We start from the raw sequence: 27,043 nt of genomic DNA on the forward strand, positions 1-27,043 counted from the left end.
ATGGTTGTATGTTTTTGTAGATTGCATTAAGGATCAAGTTCAGATCCATGCCCACCAGGACTGGAGGGGACGATCACTGTAGAATTTTAAGAAGAGCTACCCCTGATGAATGTCAGACATCTAAGAGTCCACAGACAGATACATGTTGGGTTATATATAGATTGCAACAAATTAATTTTTCACTGATATTTGTATGGTAAATGTTGTTTTTTTTAGTTAATGTGGTATGGTTGTTTTTTATTTTTACATTGATGTGTATGTAATCGTCCTGTTTTTTGATAACCTGGTTTTAGGGTTGTTCCTTAATCTGTGTATTATTTAACACAGTTTTAATGAGAATTGTCTTTTTTCTATAATAAAAATATTTTTCTTAATGATATAGCTTTTGTGTGTTACACCTTTCCTTCCCATTAAAATGTGAATTTGAACTGTTTTCTTCTATAATATAAAATATTGTTTTGGGGTCCTCAGACAGTGAAAACAGTAGGTTTATGTAACGGACCTTGCTGTGGGGATTGTTTGATTTGAGCTTATTTGTACTGCCATCTTTTTAAACAACATTTTTTGAGTGTACTATCCCTTTAAAAAACTATTTTAAGAGGCTCAGTCTAATATCTGTTCAAAATAGTCTTATTTGGAAAAGAAAACGTCTGTTTTTTGCAATATAATTTGTAACTTCATTATTTTGGTTTGTGTTACTGGCAGTAAGCATCAAATCTCATAGTTCAGTACAGTAGATGGGCCTTTGTAATGTTTGAAATACAGAAAGCGGTTCAGTGATTCTGTCAACTTATGCCAAACTCATCACTTTGACTTTAAGATTAATAAATGTTAAAAAAAAAAAAAACACTAACCTAGGAACAACATTATGTCAGGACAAAAATAATTGCCAAATATACATTACTTTTGGGTCTCCGTTACAAAATTGAAAACCTAAGCAATTTAATAGATGGTGACAGAACAGATGGGAACTAGTTCTACTGCATGCATAGTGCTTATGGTGGAAAGGAGACAACCTACAATTATTTCGTAATTTGATGCCAAACTTGAGAAACGGGACATGGGCTGTAACAAGGCCATAATTAAACCCTATAAACCTCAGGTTAAGAGTGCCCAGGGACCTAACCACACATCACAAAGTCGAGGCAAATATCTAAAGCTGTGCTTTAGGAATAGAGCATGATATTTGCAAGTCTTTTACCCTATTCATTGCAGTAAACTTTCTTGTCATTCATGTTTTGGTAATTGGGGCACATCCAACTCATGGCAATGTGCTGCTTAGCACACAATGTGGCAAGGGATACAAACCTGATCCCTTCAAGACTCCCAAAAAGCATTGTAAGTGGTGTCTTAGGAATGTTGTCAAAGAGAATGTTGCTAATAGTTCTGAGGACACCACATCAAAATAATCTGGATATTCTCAGCCCAAATGGAAAAGTTTCCTTCTGCACACCCACACCCTTGGAATGTATATGGATTATTCACATTTCTGGTGTCTTCCATTGTATGATTTGCTAAAGAGTAACCACTCCTACGCGAACCTTGTGTGAAGACCTCTTCACTCGGAGGCTATCCCCGTTCTCTGCACCATTCACCCTTGGTATTCTACAAAAAGGTATTATTGGTGTCCTATCTGCACCACAATTGGTTGTCTCTGACCAGCTACTGTACAGCGGATTTAGAGGACCTGGCCGAGGTAATTTTTACAATAGTAAAAATGTCCTGTCATGAGAATGATTAGTTCACATCCTCCTCAGTCTGTAAAACATTGAGTTGAATGGGCGCAAGGCATGGCTAAATCAAAGCTTCAGCACTGGGTGTTGATGGGCATGGAAGAGAACACACATTAAGCAGAGGGGTGCAGACTGTGCAGAGGTATGTTCTTGGATATACAGACCTTTTGGGGCTGGTAAATTGGGGTTGAAGAGCTCACAGTATTCCAGGTCATCCCAATATTTCAGGTCTGTTAGCCAGGAATCCCATGTAGGTGGAGGAGCCATGTACCACACCATTACAATCCAGCATCTAGCTAGTAGAGAAGCTATGCATTAGAACTTCTGTTTCATAATGTTTCTTTTATTTAAAAAAAACCCAGAAGAATACATTGCAATATCATTTGCAGTCGGAGACCCGACCATTATACACATAGTATGCTGTACTATCTCAATAAGTTATCTTCAGGCACGCTCATTGTAATGACAACATTTCGACTATGTCCAGTGGTGGAAATGGAAAAAATGTGAGGGGATCCCACAAATGCCGGGGTGAGGATGGAGTTTGGAGGAGGGGCAGAGTTCAGAGGCGGGCGGGGGAGCTGGCAGTGGAACTCCGATCAAAGAATGTTCGAAATAGTTTTAAAAAATGGAGCAATTTCTTTCATGTCTCAAAGTACACAAACCATAGTAAGATACGCACAGACATATATAAATATATCTCACTTTGATTTGTGTACTTTTCAAGCCATCTTCTCAAGACTACAACTATCAAACTCTGTTTGGAAAAGGCAATGATCACTGTGCCCCCAGCTTTGCGGGCTCGATAATATAATGTGTGGACAGTGTGCTTGCACAGAGCAGTTAACATTACAGAGCCTGCGAAGCTGGGGTCTCAGTGATCATTGTGTTTTCCAAATGAATTCTGCTCTGTGTGCAGAGTGTGCTTTCTGCTCTGTCACACAGGGTCTTTAGTCTTTAACCCTCGGCAAACCTGGGGACTTTCCTCGGCAGGCGATATCCAACATTACAAGAGTGGGGGGTGGGAGGGTGAGCCACGAAAAACGCATATAGTATCTTTAGAGCATGCAAAGACTGTGAGGTATCGAGTCGTTGAGGATGAGAGAGGGAGAGAGAGACTGAGTAAGAATTAAGCTGAAAACAGGTGGGTTTTTAGAGTCTTGCGAAATGGAAAATAACTTGAGGTTTGCGAAGAAAGAGGCAGAGCATGCCACAGCATGGGATTCCCTCCAGCTCTGGCCCGAGAGAATCTAGGAACGATTAACAAGCTTTTGTTGAATGCAATAGGCGATTGGGGATGTAGCGCTGAATCCTGGTACATAAAAATAAAAAATAAAAATACAAAAAAAAAAATCTGCTCCAACATTGTGGATAGCAGGATGGACCATGCAGAGAACCTTAAACTTAACCCAGCTTCTAATGGGAAGCCAATGTAGTTGAAGCAGGAGTTCTCTGGAGTGAACACGTCTGGGAGCTCCGAGGGCAAGATGTGCTGCAGCGGTCTGGAGAATTTGGAGGCGTTGGAGAAGCCTCTCAGGTTACCCATGGTAAATGGCATTACAGTAGTCTATGGAACTCATAATAGATGCTGTAACAAGTTTTGATCTAAATCATGGGTGCACAACATACGGCCCGCGGGCCAGTTGCTGTCCGCCATGCTGTTTTTTCTAGCCCGTGAGGCACAAAGACTTTCCTAATGGAGGGCGGCCCGCAAGCAGCATCGGCCGCCCTCCATTAGGAAAGTCTTTGTTGTCTTCTGGGCCGGACAAAACACTGGCTGCCATTGGCTCAGCACACACGCACCACGTCACTCCTACGAGCCACGTAGTGCGTGTGTGCTGCACCAATGGAGTGCCAGCACTACGGCTGGCGTGGCCAGTAAGGCTTGATGCCGGAAGGCATTTCAGCCTTGCTTGCCACGCCAGCCGTAGTACGATTCCACCTACCTCGCCAGCGTTCCAGCTTACCTGCCTTCCAGCACGTCTCCGGTAAGTGGTCTGTGTGTTTGTGTGTCGGGTTGTTCGGCTGTATGTTTGTGTTGTGTATGTTGAGATGGGAGGTTGGGGGGGGGGGTGTCGGATATGTATGAATGTTTGTTTTTGAGAGTTTGTGTTGTGTATGTTGAGATGCATGTATAGGTGCATGCTTCAGAGTTTGAGTGCTGAGTTGGGGGGGTTTGGGTCTGTATTGCTGCATGTTTGAGAGTGTGCTGAGGTGGGGGGGTTCGGGTCTGTATGGGTGCATGTTTGAGAGTGTGCGGAGTTGGGGGCGTGGGGGGTTCGGGTCTGTATGGGTGCATGGTGTATGCTTGTGTGTGTGCTGAGTTGTGGGGGTTCGGGTGTGCATGAATGTTTGTTTTTGAGTGTTTGTGTTGTGTATGTTGAGATGCATGTATGGGTGCATGCTTCAGAGTTTGTGTGCTGAGTTGGGGGTTTGGATCTGTATTGGTGCATGTTTGAGAGTGTGTGCTGAGTTGGGGGATTCGGGTCTGTATGGGTGCATGCTTGAGAATGTGTGTGCTGAGTTGGGGGGAGTGGGGGTTTGGGTCTGTATGGGTGCATGCTTGAGAATGTGTGTGCTGAGTTGGGGGGGTGGGGGGTTCTGGTCTGTATGGGTGCATGCTTGAGAGGGTGTGTGCTGAGTTGGGGGTGGGGGGGTTCGGGGCTGTATGGGTGCATGTTTGAGAGTGTGTGTGCTGAGTTGGGGGGGTGGGGGGTTCGGGTGTGCATGAAGGTTTGGTTGGGGGTGGGAGCCATGGGGCATAGTGTTTGGTTGGGGGTGAGGGGGCCATGGGGCATAGTGTTTGCTTGGGTGTGGGAGCCATGGGGCATAGTGTTTGGTTGGGGGTGAGGGACAGGGGGCATAGTCTTTGCTTGGGGGGTGAGGGAGCCATGGGGCATAGTGTTTGGTTGTGGGTGAGGGGGCCATGGGGCATAGTGTTTGGTTGGGGGTCAGGGGGCCATGGGGCATAGTGTTTGGTTGGGGGTGGGAGCCATGGGGCATAGTGTTTGGTTGGGGGTGAGGGGGCCATGGGGCATAGTGTTTGGTTGGGGGTGGGAGCCATGGGGCATAGTGTTTAGTTGGGGGTGAGGGGGCCATGGGGCATAGTGTTTGGTTGGGGGTGAGGGGGCCATGGGGCATAGTGTTTGCTTTGGGGGTGAGGGACAGGGGGCATAGTGTTTGGTTGGGGGTGAGGGACAGGGGGCATAGTGTTTGCTTGGGGGGTGAGGGAGCCATGGGGCATAGTGTTTGGTTGGGGGTGGGGGGGCCATGGGGCATAGTGTTTGGTTGGGGGTGAGGGGGCCATGGGGCATAGTGTTTGCTTTGGGGGTGAGGGACATGGGGCATAGTGTTTGGTTGGGGGTGAGGGGGCCATGGGGCATAGTGTTTGGTTGGGGGTGGGAGCCATGGGGCATAGTGTTTGGTTGGGGGTGAGGGGGCCATGGGGCATAGTGTTTGCTTGGGGGGTGAGGGACAGGGGGCATAGTGTTTGGTTGGGGGTGAGGGGGCCATGGGTCATAGTGTTGCACTCCAAGAGTGAACTCAATAATAAAGCTAAAACTGGCACAGTTAGGAGATGTACATCCTTTGCTTTTTTGAGGAAACCTCACTCAACGAAGGCCATACTCCTTTTGGGCAACCCAAACAGCAAACTATAGCAGTCCAAAATAACGGAATGTCCAATCAAGGGTCAATAAAATATATATAATTTAATTAAACAGACGATATACAATAACTAAATCGAAAGCTGGGAGGAGAGGGAGAACTTTTTTAAAAAAAATGCGTTTTATAAGGCCCTTCTGACAAACTGCGGAAACCTGGGCTTCCTGTGATCCAGAGGACATGAGTTTAATCCCAAGACTTTTTACCACAGGAGGAGGCTCAGGACATGGGCCAAAAGAAGGCCAGTAGTCACTGGTCCACAGCTGACACTCGGTGTTGGAACCAACTAGGAGAACCTCAGTTATTTTTTTATCACTGTTCAACTTCAGCCAGTTATTGGCCATCCAATCACTGACTGCAATAATGCAGTTTTTCAGCTTATTAGGATGATCAGTGGAAGGCGTATTTATGCGAATCAGGATCTGGGTATCGGCGGCATAGGAGAAAAAATGGCCTCCGAGTTTAGCCAGTTCCTGCATATAAAGATTGAAAAGTAATGGGGACAGGCTGGAGCCCTGTGGAACCCCACACTTCAGCACAGTGGGCAAGGAAGTAAAAGGCGGAAGAGAAACCATTTTTACCCATTCTGACAAAAAAGAGCACCATTTAAGCAGAATGCCCGAAATTCCTGCCTCATGGAGGCACCAAAGCAGCTTCTGGTGGTTGACCGTATAAAAGGCTGCGAAGAGGTCAAGGGTAATCCAAGCTCCCACCTCTCCGCAGTCCTGAAGTAGAGCAATGTCGTCCATCAGTGCCACCATCAGATTCAGTTCCCATACCAGGGCGAAATCCGGATTGAAAGGGATGGAGGAGAGAGTTAGCCTCCAAAAATACTGATAGTTGAGGAGTCACGATTGATTCCATTAGTTTCTTTAGTACTGGGAGAAGGGAGATAGGGCTATAGTTTTCAGCTATTGCAGGATCAAGAATAGATTTTTTGTTTTAGCGAGGGAGAGATCACTGCATGCCATAAGAGAGGGCAATGTGACCAGTGGTAAAGGAATGGTCAAGTGCAGCAATGAGGAGGCCAATAAAATTGTTGGAAGCCTCTTGAAGGCTAGCAAGCGGGATGGGATCCATGGGGGAGGCAGATCAGAGTTTTCCCAGAGCAGAGGAGACACTCTATCTGTCACTGCACTAAAGTGAAAAGCATTAGGCTTGGTTTCCCCCCATTGCAGCATAGACCACAGGGGCCTTCCTACACTGATCAGTTGTTGAATATTAAGAAATGTTTTCCCCTAAAAAAAGACAGCAGTGTGATCACAGTGGGCCTGAGTTAAGAGTTGTTAGAGGGATTTTTAGCAGGAGTGGTAAGTTCCTTAATCACTCGGAACAACTCGCGCGTAGAACAAGAGGCACCGAGGATACGATTAGCATAAAAATCAGCTTTAGCTTTTTTTTTTTTTAATAGCCGTGTGGTAGACAATATGAGCCTGCAAGTAGGCAGACCATGTCGCAGAGTCAGACTTGGAGCGGAACGAATCTGGCTTTCTATGGCAGGTTTGCTTCAAAGACTTAGTGTGGGGGAATACCAGGGAGTGGACAGGTGAGCCCAGCAAAGGGATTCAGTAAGGGGAGCAAGACTGTCAGCTGTAACTTCAAAGGCATCAATCGGGGTGCTACAAGGCGCTTTGAAATCATTGGTTATTCCCTCACCTGTGAGGGTGATGATAGATCTAGAAATGGCTTCAGAGCGCAATGGGGGCGAAGTTTAAAAAGAGCCACTGGTTTCACTTCAGGTCGAGAGAAAGGGAGAGAAAAAGGTAGGAGAAAATGGTCCGACCAGGTCAGGGGACGAGAAGGAAACACTAGGAGCCCGTCACAGTCAGCAAAAATTAAATTGAGCTGGTTCCTTCCTATATGGGTAGGACCATGGTTTCTGAGAGAAAAAGTAGAATCCCATAGTCCTGAAATAAATTTACTGGCTTGCAAATCATCGGGATTATTCGGGTGAAGATTAAAATCACCTAAAATGACTAAATTAGAATGTAACAAAGAGAGGTCAGCAACTAGTTGAGCAAAGGTGTCAAGAAATTGATTAGTAACATGTCTAGGGGACCAGTAAATCATTAAAGTGAATTGAACTAGCAGCGGATGGCTGAAGTCTAATCAGCAAAGTTTCACAACCAAGGTTGTGGGAGAATAGAACGGTAGAGCCGTTTACGGTATTCTTAAAAATAATAGCTACCCCCCTCCGATCTTTGGAGCAGGGCGGTCATGGCTCAAAATAGTGTATTAAGGCGGAAGCATTTGTATTATGTCAGGGTCCGAGGTGACAGTAAGCCATGTTTCAGTCATACACATGAAGTCAGACTGAAACCCGTCAAGAATAGAATTAATATCTTCCTGGTGGGCCACCGCTGATCTCACATTGATGAACATACCCTTGAGAGAGTGAGTATCAGCAAAAATGGTTTCTTCCTTTTTTTTCATGGGGATCCGTAATAAGAAACCGCTGAGACCAGCATAAACTGGCAGGCGCCAACGCAGTAAGATCGTTGTGCGAATAAGTGTGTTGTGAGACTATCTCATAAGTAGACCCAGAGTCTTGTTACGTTCTCCCCCCCCCCCCAAACGCAGTGCGCGTAATTCCATACGGTCTCATTCGTGCCTCCAAACTGACCACCCCCGCCCCAATCTACTTTTTTGGTAACATTAGTGGCAGATGGCATTTTAACATGAAACAAAAAATAAATAAAATTGCATGATCATTACAGATGCAGGAAACTCGTCTATAGAGGGCTGTGTCCAGGTGCTCCGGGCCAAAATGCATGCAAACCTCCTAATTTGCATATGGATTGGGCCATAAGAAGTGACTTCGCAGAAAAGGACATTGCACAGAGCATTGTTTTTGATGCTTGAGGCACCAGGAAAATCACTAAGGGTACCTGGTATGGTCTCGATCCTCCAGGTAATCAATGTGTAAAGACAGCAATTGATCCAGACCATAAGTGGTGGACAGGAATGATTACACTAACTTATAACCATGTATAGTACAAAATAGAAATGTATTATACACATTTTATCAATGACAGTTTGGTAATCTCAGGGCTATAAAAGCAACTTCATTTCACGCACATGCACAAGTTGGTTACCCAAACTCCATTCAACCCATTTGATCAGGTGTACCTATTTTTATTCACGTTCATACTTCAAAACAAATGTAAACATTCTATAATTACCTTTTTTTTAAAATAAAGGAGGGGAGGATAGCTCAGCGGCAACATGCTCGCCTTGGAAGCAAGACGAGACGGAGCAACACAGGTTCGATCCCCGAGTCCGCGCTTAGAAACCTCCGGGGTATTAAGCGTGTTATAAATAACCAATCATATCAATTATCATATCACAAAGGAAAATTACTGCCCAATTCATCTGCACTCTGTTGATGTAATGGTGCAGCTCTTGCCAAACAACAACATCATCTGCACTTGTTTCGGCCGGACTGTGCAGGCCTCATCAGTGAGGCTCTCTGATGACTCAAGCCTTCTTCAGGACAATCGTGGGTGCCTAGTTCTGCCCCACTTTTTACGTCTTTTTGTGTTGGTTGCTTCTCTCCACGGGTGATTCTGGTTGTAGGCTCAGGGTTCTAAAGAAATTTGTATTCCTCCTCTGATGACTGTATCTAGTGAAGTGAGACCATTGTGTGTACTGAATCATTTCCCATCATCTACGTCTGCTTGCTAATAGATGCACTGTGCCCTGGCAGAACATGGTGTAGATAGTATATCTTTTTGGCCACATCTGTACATTGTGGACACCAACCTATTTCATCTCCGAAGAAAAGATCGTCTAACCCGTGAAATGGTTGCTAGTGCACCAACACACTGTAAAGCACTTGTTCGATTTGGAAGTACAATTTTGAGAAATGGGTTAACCAGCTCCTTTTGGTCATATGTCGTGCTTCGGGAGTAAATCAAAACCTTATGTATAGTTATCTGCAATTGCCTGACTGCCTAGCCCTTGTGTTGGGACATGTCAGGTAAACGGCTCTGGCATTAGTCTGTTTTCGCTCACATAGTGAGACAGTGTTCGTGTCGGAAAAGGGGGAGGTGTAGAGGCTCTAAATATCCTAATGGGCACGATGGGCGGAAAAGGTGGCATAAGGAAGGGGATAAGGTGTCTCACCCTTCGATGTCTCACTCCCACTCCTCAAAGACCCTGATCCTCCCCCACTGGTTCACCCCCAGGAACTGGATCCATTAGCGATGGCTGTACCCTGGCCACCTGGATGACAGATCTCCGGGGACTAGCGGGTGAGACACCTTCAGGTTTCTCACACTACACACCTCATTTTCAGATATACAGACGATTCTCAGAACCTACTTTCTGGCCTTGCTTGCTCCGATGATTACTTTATTCTCTCAGTCCTCCAAAAGTCAAAGACTCTACAATTGAAAACATTGCATGCCTCAACCACCACAAAGCTGAAATGACCAGCGTTGGTTCTCCTGTCTTTTTGCCTCCCCATTAACTGGTCACCCACTTGGTCCTCCCGTTTCCAGCACTGCCCAGAAACCTTGGCGTTGTTTTGGGTTGTAACTTGTCTTTCTTTACTCAAATTCATTCATTTGCACACACACGCACACATTTTCAGCTTCACTTGATTTTCTTACCTGGACACACCTTGGAAGATAATTATTCCTCAAGCCCTCATACTTTTTAAAAATTAGTATTTTGCACGGCTACTTTATGAGGGCCAAGCTACGATGTTGTTAGAAAGCTGCATCTCTGCCAAAAAAAGTTTGTCGGGCACATGTTCCCACTCAAATCTTTTGATCCGTTCTGTCTTCAAAGCGTTGACCTGGTTTCCCATCTAATAGAGCTAAATCTCACTTCTGACCTCTGCATACTGTTATTGTGCTCCGCCACATTTCGTGACATCTTAACATATGCAAACTACCTGTAACTCCGTAGCCACAGCCACTACCTGTAACCCGTAGTTTGATCTGTTCTTTCTCCCCTGTGCCTCCTACACATCTATATTGTAACATATATATTATATCTGCAACTCTTTGTAAAGCCAACACGCAGATCTTCCTCCATTTTCTTCCTCACAATCTAATGATACATAACTTTAATTACCCCATGGTGTTCAGTGCTTTAATAATGTATGGTGCATTTCCTTTCTTCTTTGTATGTGCTTCTGTATACACCTCACAACTGCTTTAATAATAAGTTTAACGGTTTTCACACACCCTTGAATGTTTGCCAGCACTGTAATTTCCGTACCTCTTCCTGCACCCAGAAGTGGTTTCCTCTGTACCCGTTATTTTGCAAAACACCACGAAAAATGGAAAACAAGCATGCCTGTGCATGTTAGGTCAGACATTTCAGTGGGCCTTTTTTTCCTAACTGGGGCTGTCTCCAAGTCTTACTGGTTTTGGGTGTCTGAAACTTGCAAATCACTTTCAGTGTTCTGTGCATGGTAGCGCAAAAAGGTAGCTGCGGTAGGAATACTCCCAGAATACCCAATTCCCTGATTGAGTTCTGCCTCAACCAGAAAGTGTGTTGGTGCATAGGCAGCTTTGTTTTGCTTTTTGTTTCATCACTCTGGATAGTGTTAAAGCCCTCTGAGACACTGCAGACTCGAGTAAATGGTTCAAGGGTTTTTATTAGGCAGAACTCAAATGATGTGAAAGCTTGATATGTGATTAAAATGTGACACACTAATTGCGGTCCCTGGCCTAAAGACCTCAGCCTTATTGGTTTTACCCCCCTCTGGGATTTTCTATGGGAACATCTTTCCAATTAGTTCCTCAGGAATTCTGGTTCGCAATATGATCTGGTGCTTTTTCAACTGGCCAGTTATTGGCACTCTTCACTTTCATGCCTTTCTGTTCCTATCTGGATGTTGATTTCTCACGGTTCTCCTCTGTCAGGGATTCCACTCCTATTGCTTCTTCCCTCTCCTCCTCTTCAATATTCACTCCTCCTATTACACCCTTTTCTCCCCCCCCCCGCTTGCCCCATCCTCTATTCCTGCTTTAGTCTTTCCTCGTTCCCATCTCCCCCTGTCACCTGTCCCGTCCCAATTCTCTCCTCTCCACTCTACTTTCCTCTCCCCTTCTCCTCTCCCCATCAATCTCTTGCTCAGTCTCTTCTACGCTCTGTTCCTTGTCCTACGTCTGCAGGTTCTCTCGGTCTGCCTCCTTGGACAACCCACCTTTGTGTATTTCACTGCATTTCTCTTTCGTGGGTCACTTATTTTGTTTTTTTGCCCCAGGTGTTTTTGGGATCTGAAGTCCTTCAAAGAAAAAGAGAACATTGACCAGAATGGGGTTTAACAAAGCACATAAGGCAGGGTGCAGCGTCTGGGGGCCCGCCTAACTCCCTCACCCCTTCTGTGGGGCAGGGCTGGCTATGGTAAAAACCCTGGTAGGCCGCCGGTCCAGGTTTAGAGGTCCCTATCCTTTTTCGACAAGGTAAAGTCCCTGAACCTGTTAAAGTATCCAGTTTATAAGGTTGGTACATGCTTGCTACCTGAGTAGGAGCAAAGTGACTACCAAGACACTTAAAAATCTTGGCATTTTATTCTTTGCGTTCCTTCTTTGTGTGTTTTTGCGACAAGTAACAAACATTTTTGCTCTGCTGCCTCTTAGCTGAAAGCAAAGCTCACAGAGGCATCAGTGAATGGAGTCTAGTTTAGTCTGGATGTGTGTGTGTGTGTGTATATATATATATATATATATATATCGATATATCTCCATGAAAGTGGAGTTTGGTTGAAACTTTGAAAGTTGCATGGCTGTTGATTGGAAAGCTGGGCTAACGACCACCCCTGTCTGTAAATGTGTGTGACTAAGGGGAGCGTGAGCCATTCTGTAGATAACCTACCTGGAACTGTGATAGACATTAGAGAGGGTAGACATCACTGATCCTTGAGGCTCCTTATCAAAAACATTTATTTCGGCATTGCCATAAAAAGTACATACAAAACAACAATCACAATAAATACTGGAGCACATCCTCAATACACCAATCTTAAAAGGATTCCATAAAAACATTGACATGTATAGTTCGTTGTACCATGGCAAGTAGATGGATTTTAAACAAACAAGTACCAATCCTGCAGTAAAAAATTGTATCGGTGCTCATTCTGTCTGGTTGATTTTAAGCAACTTGCTTCTAAGCAGCCAAGCATTGTAAATGTAGGTTGTAAACGCAACAATCACCAAATTAGACTGGTCGAATTTTCATCAGTGTGCTGTTGAAAACTGGATAGCCAGTGGGAAGGATACCAGCTCATATTCTTTAAGGCACTCGCACCTTAAACCGACGTGCTGCCAAGCTGGTGGCCTCATCCCTGGGCAATGCTGGAACCTCCTGACGTCGTCCTTGTCCCCACGACTGAAGTTCAGGAACAGCGAGATCTGCTAGAACTACCAGGAACAACTGCCTCAGCTACAGCTCTTCACAAAAAAAGGTACTGTGCAAACACGGTCCGGAAATCTTTTCGGCCACGGTGAAAGTGCGTGAAACTTTCCCGACTTCGAAGGCTTGTCCTTCCCTAAATATTCGTCAAACTTTTCGCTTGGCCAAATTCTTCTGAAAACCGTGGCAAAGACTTAACCGTTTACTACCAGAACTGTGCTATGTATGCGAAGACTCTGAACCATTGACTTTGGCCTAGGCCTATGAACTGAATACCTGGTTGTGGTTTACTGAAACCCTTTGCCCTGCCTATGAAAGTATTTGTGCTGTCTATTCTTATAACATTGTCTTTTTACCCCTTTTAAAAGTATCTGAAGTGCCATTTTGCTCCCACTTCAGGGGAGCTTAACTTCATTTACTTACCGGTTGTTTATTTGTGGTTTTTTAGTGTGCGATATTGAGTTGCTCTTGCTTGTGTAATGTTTTCCAACTGACTGACTGTGTAAATAAATGTATATTCTTTTACCAAGAAACCTTGAGTAATTGTTTGTTTGAATCACTGTATTGGTTGGCCCTTTGTGTAACTTGTTCTACTGCTCACTTAAACTCTTGAGATAAGTCTGGCTGCTCAGCCATTGCTACCACTTTACTCTGTAGTACAGGCTTGTACCAAAGGTGAAAATGTGCTTACACTTTGCATGCAGTGTTCTCAAAGGGTACTGCATATGATTCTGCCTAAAACATGCCCAGCTATTTATTGCAAGACAACAAACTATGTACAGTGCCCTTTCATGCATGCACATGGACACATACAATCTTAAGACTAAATAACACACATCTTCATATAGAATACCAAAAGCTTTGCCTTCTCACAAATGCCAAATAATTGCTTGCTGGGAGGCTCTTCTAAAACTTCGAGACATCAAACGCAATTGTTGTGCTTCTGTGATGAAAAGAAAACAGAATATGAAATGCCCATGATGCTGCAACTGCGCTGCCTATATTAAAGCTGATCAAAATAGGAAAATGAAGTAGAAATGCAGCACTAGTTTAAGACTATTTTCATTCTACACAATACTTGTGTCCTGAAGCAATGTGAAAAGCATGTTCATGATTCACAATTCTTTAATAACACTGTAACCTACAAAATGCAGGCAGTTCAACAAAGTGAACAAAACACAAATTCCCTTCTACATTACTCAAAGTATTATCTTGTTAGAATTATTAAGAGCGTGTTAAATAATAAATAGACCAGGACTCATCCCAGTTTCTTCTTTCAAGGAACTGTCGATTGCTAAAATAAAGAGTGGATTTGCAAGCGGCTGCTGGCCAGCCTGTCGCCAGTGACCTCCAAGATTTATGGGGGTGCTGCTATAAATGGCCTGTGTAAGCTGTATGCAAGGAAGAATTAAAAGGGTCGTCTTGACAAGATTTCTGTATGTAAAAAGGCCTTATTATACGCACCTTATCTGGAGTACTGGGTATAGGTGTGTATTACACAAGTTGGTAGTGTGACTGAGCAGCCAGACTCGGCTCAAGAGGGGTAAATGTAATCTGTAGCATCGAAATTCACTGATACAAGTATCCATATAACAAGGTTTTCTAGTAAAATAATTATTATTTAACGGTCGGTTTTAAATGAGCATTCTTTAAAAAGGGCAATGTGCAACAATAAAAATACACTTCAAAATACTTTCCCAGAATCAATACAAAGCAAGTAGATACTTTTTAGAGATGCTTCATACACACTTCCTACACCCTGTGGGGACTTCACTAGCTAGGACAGTAATCGCATTTATATATCACTTGTAGACTTTGAGAGATTCTGGCAGAAAGGAAAGGTTAGAGGAAGGAAAAAGGTTAATCAGGTTCTCAGACCATATGAGCACTTTAAATCTTACAATGAAGTCTAGATAACCTTTCCCAGCAATATTAGGTAAAAACCAATGTATCCCCTATGAGGGACAGTAAGAATCGAAGTCCATGGAATAGAAGAGTTTGCAGGGAGCCCGGGCAGCCAAAGTCAATTGCAGCAAAGTATATGGAGCTGAGGCACTTCTTAGATTGCAAAAAGTCTTTCTCAAAGTCTTGCACAAAGTTGGAGTTTGTTGAAGAAAAATCACTGTAGGGTCACAAGCTGTTGCACTTGTGAAAGTTAGACCTGAGATCAACTCTAGAAAAGCAGCTACTGCAAGTCTCAACTGAGAAGAGCAAGCTACAGACTATGAGGTAAGTAACCCAAAGTCAGAACAGTACCTTTTGTTTAGAAGAAGGGGTTCCAGCTGGCTCCTGTCTGGTTGCAGCGGTGCAGATCCTGTTTTCCTGGGCCTCAGTCATGGGGACACCTGCAAAGGCAATTCGATGGTCGGCGACAGCTACAGGCTCTTTTCGGATTAGCGGCACTTCGTGGTTTCAGCGGCACCAATGTGGATCTTGGACACTGGTTGGGTTTCCTTCACTCCTTGAGTCCAGCACTCTCAATAGGTGACTCGAGCTCTGGTTTTCCTGCTTCTGGAGGGTCCTGAGAAGCTTCCTGGAGCTTTTGGCCGGCTTACAGACATTGCACTCAACTACGGATTTCTCGATCCCTGGCACTCAGTTTCTGCAGCAGCGAAGGGAGTACAGCCAGTTGTGGAAGGTCTTCCAGCAAAGTTTGTCTCTGGGTAAGTTTGTCCCACTAACCCAAGGGAAGTAGTCGTCCTTTACGGAGCTTCTCTTGTCGATCAGAAAAAGGAGTTTCAGCACAGCAGCAGGACTTCGCTGGGCAGTTCAACAGTCCAGGAGGATGCAGCAAGCTTCGTTCGCGGTTTCTTTGGAGTTATTCTTCCCAGTGGTCGACTGTCTTCATTCCAAGAAGCCGCACCTTTTTTAAGCAGGTTTCTTCCATTCATGCACAGCCTAGCTGTCACCCGCACAGCAGGGTGCTGTCCTGCAAGGCCAGCCAGCCAATCAGCACTGAGTGCATTCAGGTTACTTTGGAGACTAAGTACAGGGGTTTTCCAGGAACCTCACTTCCTGCCCTTGCAGACCCCCTGGAGCCAGAGGCAGGTTTCAGTACTGAAGCCTGCCAAAGGCAAAACGAACAAAGGGTTCAAATATGGTTTGGCGCGCAGAGTAAAACCCAAGAAAGCCCTCACAAACAAGAGATGGTGAAAAAAAGAAGTCTGGGACATTTTGACACAAACAAAATGGCGTTCTGTATCGTGCTCTGAAACTCTTGTGTATGTACGCGATACAAATAAAATATCATATCACAATGGTCACCATACTGCAGCTGAGGTTTCAGCCTGTGGTAGAAAAGCACCATGGTAGGAAAATTTATACCACTGCCACCAGCCATTTAAAGTAGTGAGGGTAACGTAAAAAATGTTACATGAGTAAGTAGGAAAATGGGCTACTAAGTAACGCCCCAGCACTTCACATAAGACGGGGTGTGCTGGATCTACAAAGATAAAAAAAGGTAAGTAAAGTAATTTTCATTTTACTATTTATTTGAAGCTGTAGTTAACCCAAGAACAGGTATTTAAACCTTAAAAGAAATCTAAAGGGTTTCTCTGTAACACTGCACTGAAGGTGCTGCGAATCACCATACAAAAAGTAGATGCCTATGGAGTTTTTCAGACTACAAAAACAAAGGGAAAACACATAATCCAAATCAGGTCAAACCACATGAGGGAGAGAAAATTCCTATGATCCAGCAAAAGAGCCCGGGTGTCTCAAGGTTGAAGGGAATTGGCTCAGAAATGAGAATTCTCCCTAACAGCCAGCCTGGTTCTTGTATCAAAACTGGTGCCAGGGGTAACTGCCCCAGGAACAGCCAATGCTTGGGGAAACCCTTGCGGGGAAGAAATCCCCTCAAGATGAAGAATATACTTGGCTGGTAGTGATGTTGTAAGTAGAGCCCAGTTAGAGGATTCAGTAAATACTGGCAGAGGATAAAAGCTGTAGTGGAGCACAGGAAACTGAGGATAGACAACCAGGGGGTTCCAGGCTAAGGCAAAGGTCCGTAATCGTGACGAGAAGTGTGCAGAAAGTAAGGGTAAAAGGCAGGCTAGGGAGAGGTACCGAAGGCACAGAGGAGGAATAAACCGGAACTGAGAGGGAAACTAACAGCGTACCTGCAACTGGAATGTTACGGCGCGCTGGTCTGCAGCAGGGCCGAAAGGAAAAGGGCCATCTCAATGCTTTGATGTTAACTGCTCTGTGCTCACTTTCGAAAGGCTTTGCCACCCGAAAGATCCCATATAATGTGGGATCAGGACGCCCCTTCCTTTTGACTCATACCATCTCCCCTCCTCCTTACTCCTCCCACCAATCTTCTGTCTCTTCACCTAGTTCCCGTCTCCACCCTTTGATGTTACTTCTCCCAGTCTGCTTCCCTACTCCTCACCTCCCACCACCACTACTCTGATGCCCTATAACACTGAATTCACATTCACTCCTTACACTGACCTTTCTCCTCGCTCATATCGCACCTCCAGAATCTTCTCCATAAACTGCTACTCCCTTTTTCCTCCAGATTCTCTCCTGATCGTCCCCCGCTGCTGACCTCTGTCCTTTGCAAATGTCCCCCTGTCTCTCCCTGGTTTGGTGCCCTATCACTAGCCAATCTGACCTGTTTTTTCCCCATGGCGCGCGCATGTGTGTTGCAATTATTCAAATGGGGGACTAAGCCATGCTCACTCTTCCTGCCTGGGCTCACTGCATACGGAGTCTGGTGGCCAGGGAAGACCAATATTTATCTTTCTGCTCCTGGCACCCTTTTGGGGGTTATTGCATTTAAGTGTTTTTGTGGAGGGTGGATCCCGCTCCTTTTTTGTTCCTAGGTGGCCCATGGGGCTTGTGTGTTTGAGTGAGCTTGCCTGCTCCCTGCAACAGTTCTGTGAGCCCCTCTATGCTTCCGTGTAGGGCTGCAGCTTGTTTCGTTATGTTACGCAGCACTGGTACCTCTAGGGCTCTTAGGTGGCTTTGCAACCTCCCCTTTTTCCTCTTGGTGGCTTTCATTCCATGACTTAGTTCTTTGTTCTCCTGGTGCTGGCTTCTCCCTTTTTGGGGCTGCTCTCGTGGCGCTGACAGTATGTATTCTGGAAAGCACAGAAGGGCACGGGTAAGTATCAGTCCTGAGGCATGACATGAGCACAAAGCTGCCTGCGCAGAACCGGTTTGGCCCATCTCATGGGAGCTAGGGGTGTAATAATGTCTCTGGCCTTTTCCTAAGCCCTTCCTCACTTAGCAGAGAGACTTCACACTCCTGACGAGGCCTGCGTTCTGGCTTTGTCACACACTTCCACCCTTTCTGACACATTTTCCTCTTAGTCTTTTTCTCCCGGTGGTATGTCTCTATTGGGTATCGTGAAAGACACTCTACATTAAGTTGTTTTATTTCCCCGGTGCTAGAGAGTTAATGAGAGAGGCTGGAAGTCAATCCACTACCTCAAGGCTCAGATTAGTGGCCTTTTTCAGAGCCATCCAGACCAAAGGAGCATGGTACATCACCAGCTGAAACCTTTGTCTGTGCAGCAGGGAGTAAACCTGGCCCTTTTTATCGGCAGAGTTTTTAACTCCCGCTATCTGATAATTCATTTCTTTGGGATAGTCTTTCTGGTTAATGTAGATTATAGGTTTTTCTTCCCCACCTTTTTTTCCAACAACTCCCCAGGATAAATTCTTTGGTAAAGTTGAGCATGACCAGTATGTGCCTTCTACATGGAACTTCCTTAAGCAGATCAAACGATTTCTGTGTTTGCTCATTCCATTCAGTTATGTGGTCATTTTTTGAGTCAGTTAGGGGGACCATAACTTTACAAAAACTTTGGGATGAGTTGGTTATACTAACTGACTAGGCTCAAGAAAGCCTGACTGTCCTTCTTGGTGACTGGTCTCCATACAAGTTGTATTGCTTCTACTTGGGCACTTTGCGGTAGCACTGCCCTGTTCCCCACATGAAGTTGCTGTCTGGCAAGGTTTTCACTGCTGAGATCCAGATTGGAGTTGAACCTTGCTGTACCTAGCCTCTCAACCAACTTGTCAATGGGCGTCCAATTGTGAGATCTCATTTAAGTGCCTTAAGTTGATGCAAAACCTCCAGCTCTGATGAAACCAGGGGGTGAAATTCCTCTAATCAAAAATACCCAGTTCCCTGTGAAGGCATCATGAAGTAGACACAGACAACATATTCAAATGTGGTCTCAAGAGTTTTATTAACGCAAGTCAGGATGGAGTAAGTAAGGTCCAACGTGCCCTATGCTAAGGTGGGATTTCCCTACCTAAAGAGAAAGAAGTATTGTCTGTGTCAGGAAGTCCAAATCAAATGTCTGACTCCCAACCATCTTAAAGGATGACTAAATTACATCATCCCCGAAAAATAACAAATTAAATACAAGAAAGATGCGCTTTGAACACATGGATCGAGCGCAAGAAGGTTGGCAAGAATGCCACGCTAAAACTGACTGGTTGAAGACTGATGCTTTGCACAAAGAAATTGGTCCTGAAGAAGATATTCCCTATAACTATATCATCGAAACCGGTCAACCTATGAACATGCAGATATCCCCAAGTCATATGAGATGCTTGTCTGAATCAACAAACCATAAATGACCAGCGTCTATACGACACAAGATTGGTCTTGTTTGCATTTGTTGTCTCTCAAAACTTCCCATGTGAAAAACCTGCAATAATTCACATTGTAGATTTGAATGTGTCAAAGAAAAGCAACAGACGCATAAAAAGAACAGACAATTGGTGCTTCGTAAGCATATTGATTTGTCGTTTTATTCACAAATTTCTCTTATGTCGGGCTGGTTCAGCACACTTCGCAGAGGGTGAATAAATCTGGTTATATACCAGCTTCTTGAATATTCCCCCGCAAACTGCTTCAGCAAACCCAACCCGCTCCGTTTCCTCTTGGGACTGGTTCCCCGACTAAGCAGTTTTATTTAAGACTAACCTCTTCATTGTAGTTTTTTTACAGTCCGTAAATCTCCTTTCCTATCCCTTTTAGATAGGCGGTGCACCATCGCAACCAAGGGTCAGAACATCTTGGAGGGCCAGGGTGGTGGTCCGGTCAGGGTGAGATATAGGGAACACATATATAAATAACATAACCGCATACCAGTCCCTGTTTTGTGTGATGCTACTTTGCTGGGGTGCAAACACCCTCCTTCTCAACCACAATCGCCACATACTAACAAACCATGCCGTAATGGGGATCATTGCTTTCTCTAGACAAGAGAGCAAGGGATTAACTGTCTTTCCGAGTTGGTATGTTATTGAGGCCATCAGTGGCATTTACTGTGCCCTATTTTCACAAGTTTTTAAAATTGACACCATCCTATTGCAGCTTGCAGTGTTGGGCTCCCCTGACTAATTTCAGAGTTGAAGGCAGAGGGATGGGTTTTTAGTGGGTTGGTTAGTGGTACCGCTTGTGTCACCTATGGCATGTGTCCCTGCTCGTGTTGTACATTGTGGTGTGCTGGGAGGGTGGGGGTGGGGGAGGCACGAAGGTGACTAGAAATCTACATTTTGAAAATACCCTCTGAACTGTGTATGTGCAATGAATATTTTCCTGCTAAAATTCAACATGCCTGTGCATTTTTGGATTTAATGTTTGATATTTATTATTGCAGTTTACCTCTCCTCTCTTTTAGGTGGATAATGTGTGGCAAGGGGGTCGAATAGATCTCCATTTTACTGGAAATTAGTCAAACTGAAAATGAAAAAATAGCTGGTACCTTTTTTTAATAGGCTAAGAGCAACTAGGATCGTCGGGGCTCCAAACATGTGGCACAGTACAGGCTGTAATGACCTGTAGTTATGGGTGATTTTACATTTCTAGTCTTATTCATTTTATAGAGCATTATCCTATACCCCCACAACCCCCATTCCAATCCCACCTCACAATCTGGGACAAGAAACAGGCTGTTTTCATCTGTAAATGTTTAATTTAAAATAATAAATCAGTCAGTTTTAAGATAGTTCCATAACTTTCAAGGCTGTGGAAGTCTCCCACAATATTCCAACTATAAACAAGCAGCTTGTCTACAGAAAAGAAAATGAAATCTGCCTGCTGTTTTTGTATCTGTTATGTTTACATTCACAATACACACAAACATCCATATGTATAAAAGCATATATGAATGACTATTGCAAAAGAATAAAATGATTGTCCACTATAAACCTACCAATTGACATTTGTTTTGAGAAAACCATTCTTGAATAACTTTTTTTAAAACTTTGTTTATTGACGTTACAGCTTGTACACGTTCATGCGTGAGAGTTTCCTTTGGCAACATCGCCCTTCTCCCCCCCAAATGCGGCCTTCATGGGAAATATTGTAGCAGTTTCAGCTGCCCTCCCCCGATAGTACCCACAAAATCCTCCAGGCTCACATATCTGCCTTGCGGGTACATGTCTCATCTTCAACTGTTTATCTGGGTCCCAGGTTCTCTAAGGCTTCGTCAAAAGTGGGGGGGATTCCAGGGAAGCGCCAAAGCGGTGCCTCAGTGTTGTATGGTGTATCTAGGTTTATACTTTTAAATATCATGGACCAAGCATGGACAGTAACACTGACGGGGTCAAATCTACGGGAGTCTTTGTCGTGTACTGAACATGACGAAACGGAGACCGGTGGGGGACGCTGCGTATTTTTCTCGGGATATGAGTGACGGTGTCTCCCTGGTTGTACCAGTGTTTAGCGAACTGAGCTTGTGCCGATAAATAATACAATTCAAAATCCGGTGCAGCGATGCCACCACTATCGTACGGTTCCACAATTCTTTCCCCCATTTCATTCTCGAGACTCCAGTGCCCCAAACAAATGATGTAGCTAGGGATTGAAGCTTAGCAAAAAATGTTCTGCCTGTCCAGCGGGGAATGTTGCCAAAATAGTATAAGAGTTTAGGGAGGACCACCATTTTCTGGAGTGCTATCCGGCTGTATAGGGAACCGTAAGATTGGTCCACAGTGGGAGCTTTACAGCCAACAATTGTAGGAGAGTTTCATGATTGTCAGCATATAATGCCTGCCAATCCCTAGACTGTAACGCTCACCTGATATCCACAGGGACGCCACTCAGTCTGGTTGGACCACTTCTGACCTTGAACTCCCTCCCTTGGACTCTTGTTCGGCCGAGGACCCGGTCTGAAAACGCAGGAATTTGGGTTCCGTTTTATTGTCTCTACCAGCCTGGAGCCCACCTCCGTTGTGGACCCAACGACCCCTTTGGTGCTCTCCTCACCTTGCTTTATTATATGGTGTGCTCTCTGTCCACATGCACTGTGCAGGGGCGTGTTGTTGGATGGGCGCGGCGCAACCTAGTTGCCTTTACTGGTGCGGTCACTCAGAGTCCAGACCTGCTGCGACTCCAGTTTGTCCAGGTAGGCCTGCTGGTTTGGGAGTTTGTCCTTTACTTTGCATTTGCCCCTATTAATGTCTCTCCTTCTTTGGGTGCGAATGGAGTTCTGGTGGTCCTGTGCTGCTTGGGGCTGTGCATGAGATGGTAAGTGAAAGCGCGATGCGCAGCGCTATGTGCCTTTTCTTGTGCTGACCTGTTTGTTCTCTCTTCCTTACAGGCCTCTGCGATGTCCCAGAATGGATGCTGCCGAAAAGATGAAGAGAGGTGAGTAAAGCGTAGCACGTGCTGCCTTCTTGATCTCTTGTGTGCTAATCAGTGTTTTCTTCCCTCTTGCAGGCCGTTAAAATGGCCCGGAATGGTCGTGGGCCAAGGGCGAGTCAACCCCAGGTAAGCATGCGCTTATTTTGATTGTTTGCAATATTAGAGAATAAACGCTTACAAATGCTGCTTTTCTGTTCTCTTTGCTTCCCAGGTGCAGCTTTCCAGATTAAAGGAGCGCTTACCGAGATGCTGTATATTCAGTACCCAGGAGCGGAGGACAGAAGCAGGATTCGCTCGCAGGTAAGTGTATACTAACAATGTTCTTGTTCTTGCAGGTAACAGGCTCAGGAATGCAGGTGAGGATCCGAACAGAACGTGGTGAGCGTCACGCTGCAGCTAGCAGAGTAACATGAAGCGTGTTCCTCAGTTTGGGCATGGCTTATCTAGCCTGCAGGTATCCCAGGTGCCCCTAGGTTAGACCCCATAGCTCAGTTCTGGGACTGAGCTATACAGGGGGCATCCATGTTGTCCAAAGGCTATTGCAAGTCCCATTTCTCAAGTTCTCTGGCTTCACATATGAGCCTTGCACCAAAGGCACCAGGACTGACTCCAAGAGAGTCTTGGGGTGGGGGGGAATGGTAAGGCCCTTGGGGCCATGATGCAAGGCTGTGGTGCAGCACAGATGGCTTGCCTGTTAGGGCCAGGGGCAGGGGTCATGACATAGACACTATAATGCCCAGATAGTGGCGCCCATTTGAATCCAGTGATGTTGCGCGGGTGTGAGCGAGAACAATTCTGATTTAGAGTTGTTCATTTTGTATCCTGAGTACCGTGCAAATTCATGCATGTCTGTCATAATGGGTTCCAAATTTACTTCAGGGTCTCGGACATAGAGGAGAGTGTTGTCTGCATAAAGATATTATTTGAGGTGGGCCAGTCAGTCTAATACCCTTGTGTCTGTGTTTTTTATGCACAAATCCAGCCATTGGTTTCGATTGATAAGGCAAAGAGAATGGGAGAAAGGAGACAACCCTGCCTGGTACCTCTACCAAGAAGAAATACTGCAGATATGGTATGGTTTGTGAGGACTCTGGCTCCTGGATTGGTGTAAAGGAGCCGAACACACTGTATAAAGTATGGGCCCAGTCCGAAGAACTCAAGTACCACAAATAGATATTTCCAGGATACTGAATCCAGTGCCTTTTCGGCAACCAACACGGCTGCTGCTGCTTTTGCCTTTGGGCATATGTTTGCCATTAGCCCGAACAGCTGTCGGAGATTAAGGGCAGTGGATCTTGTTGGGATGAAGACTGACTGGTCCGGGTGTACCAATTTGAGCATGTTGGGGAGTAGCCTAGTTGCTAGGATTTTAGCGAATATCTTTGCATCTGTGTTAATTAGGGAGATGGGTCTATATGAAGACATGTCAGTGCGTAGAGCGGGTGTGGACGTAGAGCTGATGAGTAAGTAGAGCAGATGAGCGTGTAGTCCTGATGAGCATGTAGTACGGATGGCTGATACAAATGGCTTTGAGCGCCTGAAACGGTTGTAAATGGGTAGAACAGTCTGAGTACATGGAACGGAGGGCGTACATGGAACCTTTGGAGTGAGCTCGACCGCAAGCACCTAAGAGTAACCACCTTATTCACATCTCCACGCCTACTCTCTTCCTTACACCACCACTCATCTAGAACACAGCGATCCTATGACACCATTCGGTATAGCTGTTCTCATACCATCACTCTGCCTCGTACTTCCTATCACCCTATCTAAACCCTGCTGGTTTTACACCTTCCAGCCTAGGCATTCTCCTCAGGCCTAACGCAGCCAGTATCAATCTGGATAACAACCTGCCAGAACGAACACATACCATTGATCTCTCAACCACCACACCTACTGCTAAAAAGCAGCTATCACACGAATACCACACCAGCTGAACACATATCTGGTGCTCACACGTGCCTTTTGACTCCCTCTACCTCTCTCTACTGACTTGAACTTCGGTTCCCGAGGGCGTTCAACCTACCAGCACCTTGAGACCATACTAATTGTACATAAGGTGCTATATAAATGCAAAATAACATAACATGAGGGGGACGACATAGTTTCAACAGCACAGTTATTATGGCTTCTCGGATTGAGTCAGGGAGCATGCCTTGGTCCATAGCCTCCTCCCAAACGCTCAACAAGAAAGGGACTAGCTCTTGTTAGGCAGAAACCTGTGCAGTTCCCTTGGGGAACACTGCAAAAGATTTAAGACTACAGGTATAGCAGTAAACCCACTTGGTAGCAGTCCGCACCACCCAGATTTACCTGGTAGCTGTGGCTGAGCAGTCAGACTTCCCTCAAGAAGAGTTAGGCAGTATGCAAAGTATACACAATATGTACTCAGACACGATAGCACAAGCAAACACTGACCAGAGCTTGGTTTCAAAAGTATATAGTTATTTATTTATTAAACACACATAAGTTGAAATCACTCTAGCAAAATATAGTAAAAATACTTCAAACACAGTTATGATGAAAGCAGTTTCAACCCTTATTCCTATCTAGACAACTCTAAGTTAACACCACATAATTAAAACAGAGGTGAGCGCTTAACGTTAGATGACACTCTAGTAGGTAAAAAGAAGGGAGAAGGAGCAGAATTAGGTTAAACACACCACTCTAAGGTTCAGAACACTTGCAATAGGCTCAAAGAAGCACAAAGTCACAGGTGAGCAAAAGTCACTAGGCAGGGCCCACTCTTAGAGTAGCCGGAGCGAAAATGTGCCCAAGATCACACTGTTATTAGGGATTCAAAGTCTTGCAAAGAGTTAGAAAGAGTTTAGAGTGGCTTAGAAAGTTTAGCCAGGGTGTCCCAGGCACTCCCAGGTTCGAAAGCCGGGGGCTAAATCTACCCCGTACAGTCGGTGGCAAGGGAAGCCAGGCGGAACACGGTACCTTAAGCGGAAAGGATCCTCCAGCGGTGGCAGTTGTTCCAGGCAGTGGCAGCAAGGCTCGACGTCGGTCAGGGGAGAAGAAGTTCTCGCTGAAGAGCAGAAGAAGAAGGTCGTTGCACTGCCCGGGAAGAAACCAGCCGCGGAGTCCTCCGGGTAAAGGGTTGTACCGACTTTCGTGGTTGGGGTAAAAGTGGTGGGGTTCCGGTTGCCGGGGTGCTTGGCACTGGCAAGGCGGCCACGAGATACCTCGAGAAGCGAAAAGAAGGCGAAAACTGGTTGTCCCCACCAGTCAAGGGAAGGAGCCACTCCGTTAAGAGTTCTCCTCGGTCGTCGGGAAAAGTGGTGAGACGGTTCAGCAGGGCTCCACCGGGTGGTGTCGTCGAAGCAGGTCGGCTCAGCTCTTCCCTCGTCGGATTCTTGGTCCTGTGGCGACTTCTGAAGTTCCAGTCCCCAAAGCCCTGCTTTTATGCAGCAAACCCCCATTCACCCAGCCTAGCTGTCACTCACACATGCTAAGTGGTGAGCCGGCCGGCTCACCACTTGGGCCAATCAGGACGGAGTGCGACTTGAGTTACCAAGGTAACTCAGTCCAGGGTGCCTAAATCCCCCTCCACCCCTCCTAAGTACCCTAGACAGAGTGGCACCACTTTGGAGGGCTTCTGTGGAGAAGCCCGCCAAAAGTGGAACAAAGGGCTCCACTTTGGGTCAGAGTTACAGAGGCGAACACCAACGCCATTTTAGAATCAAGTTTTGGCAAAAAGTCCCAACCGGAGTTATAAAAATAAATATATAAACCGGCGGTATGTTTAAGGCTACCGTAAATAAATAATTAAATGTGTTAGCCTAAAACAATGGGAAATCCCATAGGAAAATATTCGCGGTCGAATATAAAACGTAGTTTCCACTGCCACCAGCCAAAACTCGATCAGGGGGGACGGAGACGTGCCCCCTCGACTAACAGACCCTGGGGCAATCGAATTGCCCCAGCCAGTACGTCCACAATATGATGGTTTGTACTGGTTCTGTTCAGGATTCAAGACTAGCAAAGTCTTTGGTGACTTTACATGCCCTGGGAGACAGTAGTCAGTCCCAGGGTATGGAGTCTATGTTGGGGAGTCCCTAGGACACCCCGGGGTCACGGCACAGAGGGTGCTGTGTAACCCACATCACAAAAATACATGAGGCCCTATGGAGTAAAAGACCCCATAGCCCATTCAACACAAGGCTTAACCAAGAAAACACACTTCAACATGCCCAAGAGTGAGGGTAAAAGAGTCTCACTCTTGGCAGGGGAGAAAAAAATAAACCCAGAAATCCAGCAAAGCTGCTGGGGGACTCACTAGGTAGGGAAATTCAGCCTAAACAGAGAATTCTCCCTAACACTCGCCCCCCCCAGACTAAGGGACAGGAGGATTTAATCCACTCCTGGATGAACCTCATACCTCTAGTCGATGATATACATCCTAGAGAGTCCATCAGCATTGTGATGGTGACACCTTGACCTATGCTTAAGGGAAAACTCAAAGGTTTTCTTTTGCAAGCTAAAGGACCTACAAACCCTTTGAGGAACATCAGTCTTTTTGTTATAGGGGATCTGGTTGACCAGTCCCTCAGAAGTTGGTACAACTTCTGAACCTATGTTAGGCTTTTTGAAGGGGTCCTTATAAAGGATTCCCTTAGATCTAGAGGGGCCTCCAAGGTTCCTCACCACCTCTCTTGTG

At 45.4% G+C, this 27,043-nt stretch overlaps 1 protein-coding gene across 10 annotated transcripts in view; it reads left to right on the top strand.

Moving 5' to 3' along the window:
- NRBF2 (nuclear receptor binding factor 2) overlaps nucleotides 1-27,043 on the top strand; it is a 714,205-nt gene that overhangs the window by 235,048 nt on the left and 452,114 nt on the right. The window contains exon 4 of one of the 10 annotated variants that reach the window (XR_011268607.1): nucleotides 21-374. The exons of 8 other annotated variants lie outside the window; for them this stretch is intronic. The gene's annotated coding sequence lies outside the window, so the exon portion shown is untranslated. Of the gene's footprint in view, nucleotides 1-20; nucleotides 375-27,043 lie in introns of those variants that run through there. One more of the 10 variants, XR_011268606.1, reaches the window with a different exon arrangement.

Source organism: Ambystoma mexicanum, chromosome 8 (genome assembly GCF_040938575.1).
Source record: "Ambystoma mexicanum isolate Mex_15411 chromosome 8, UKY_AmexF1_1, whole genome shotgun sequence".
NCBI classification, from domain to species: Eukaryota; Metazoa; Chordata; class Amphibia; order Caudata; family Ambystomatidae; genus Ambystoma; species Ambystoma mexicanum.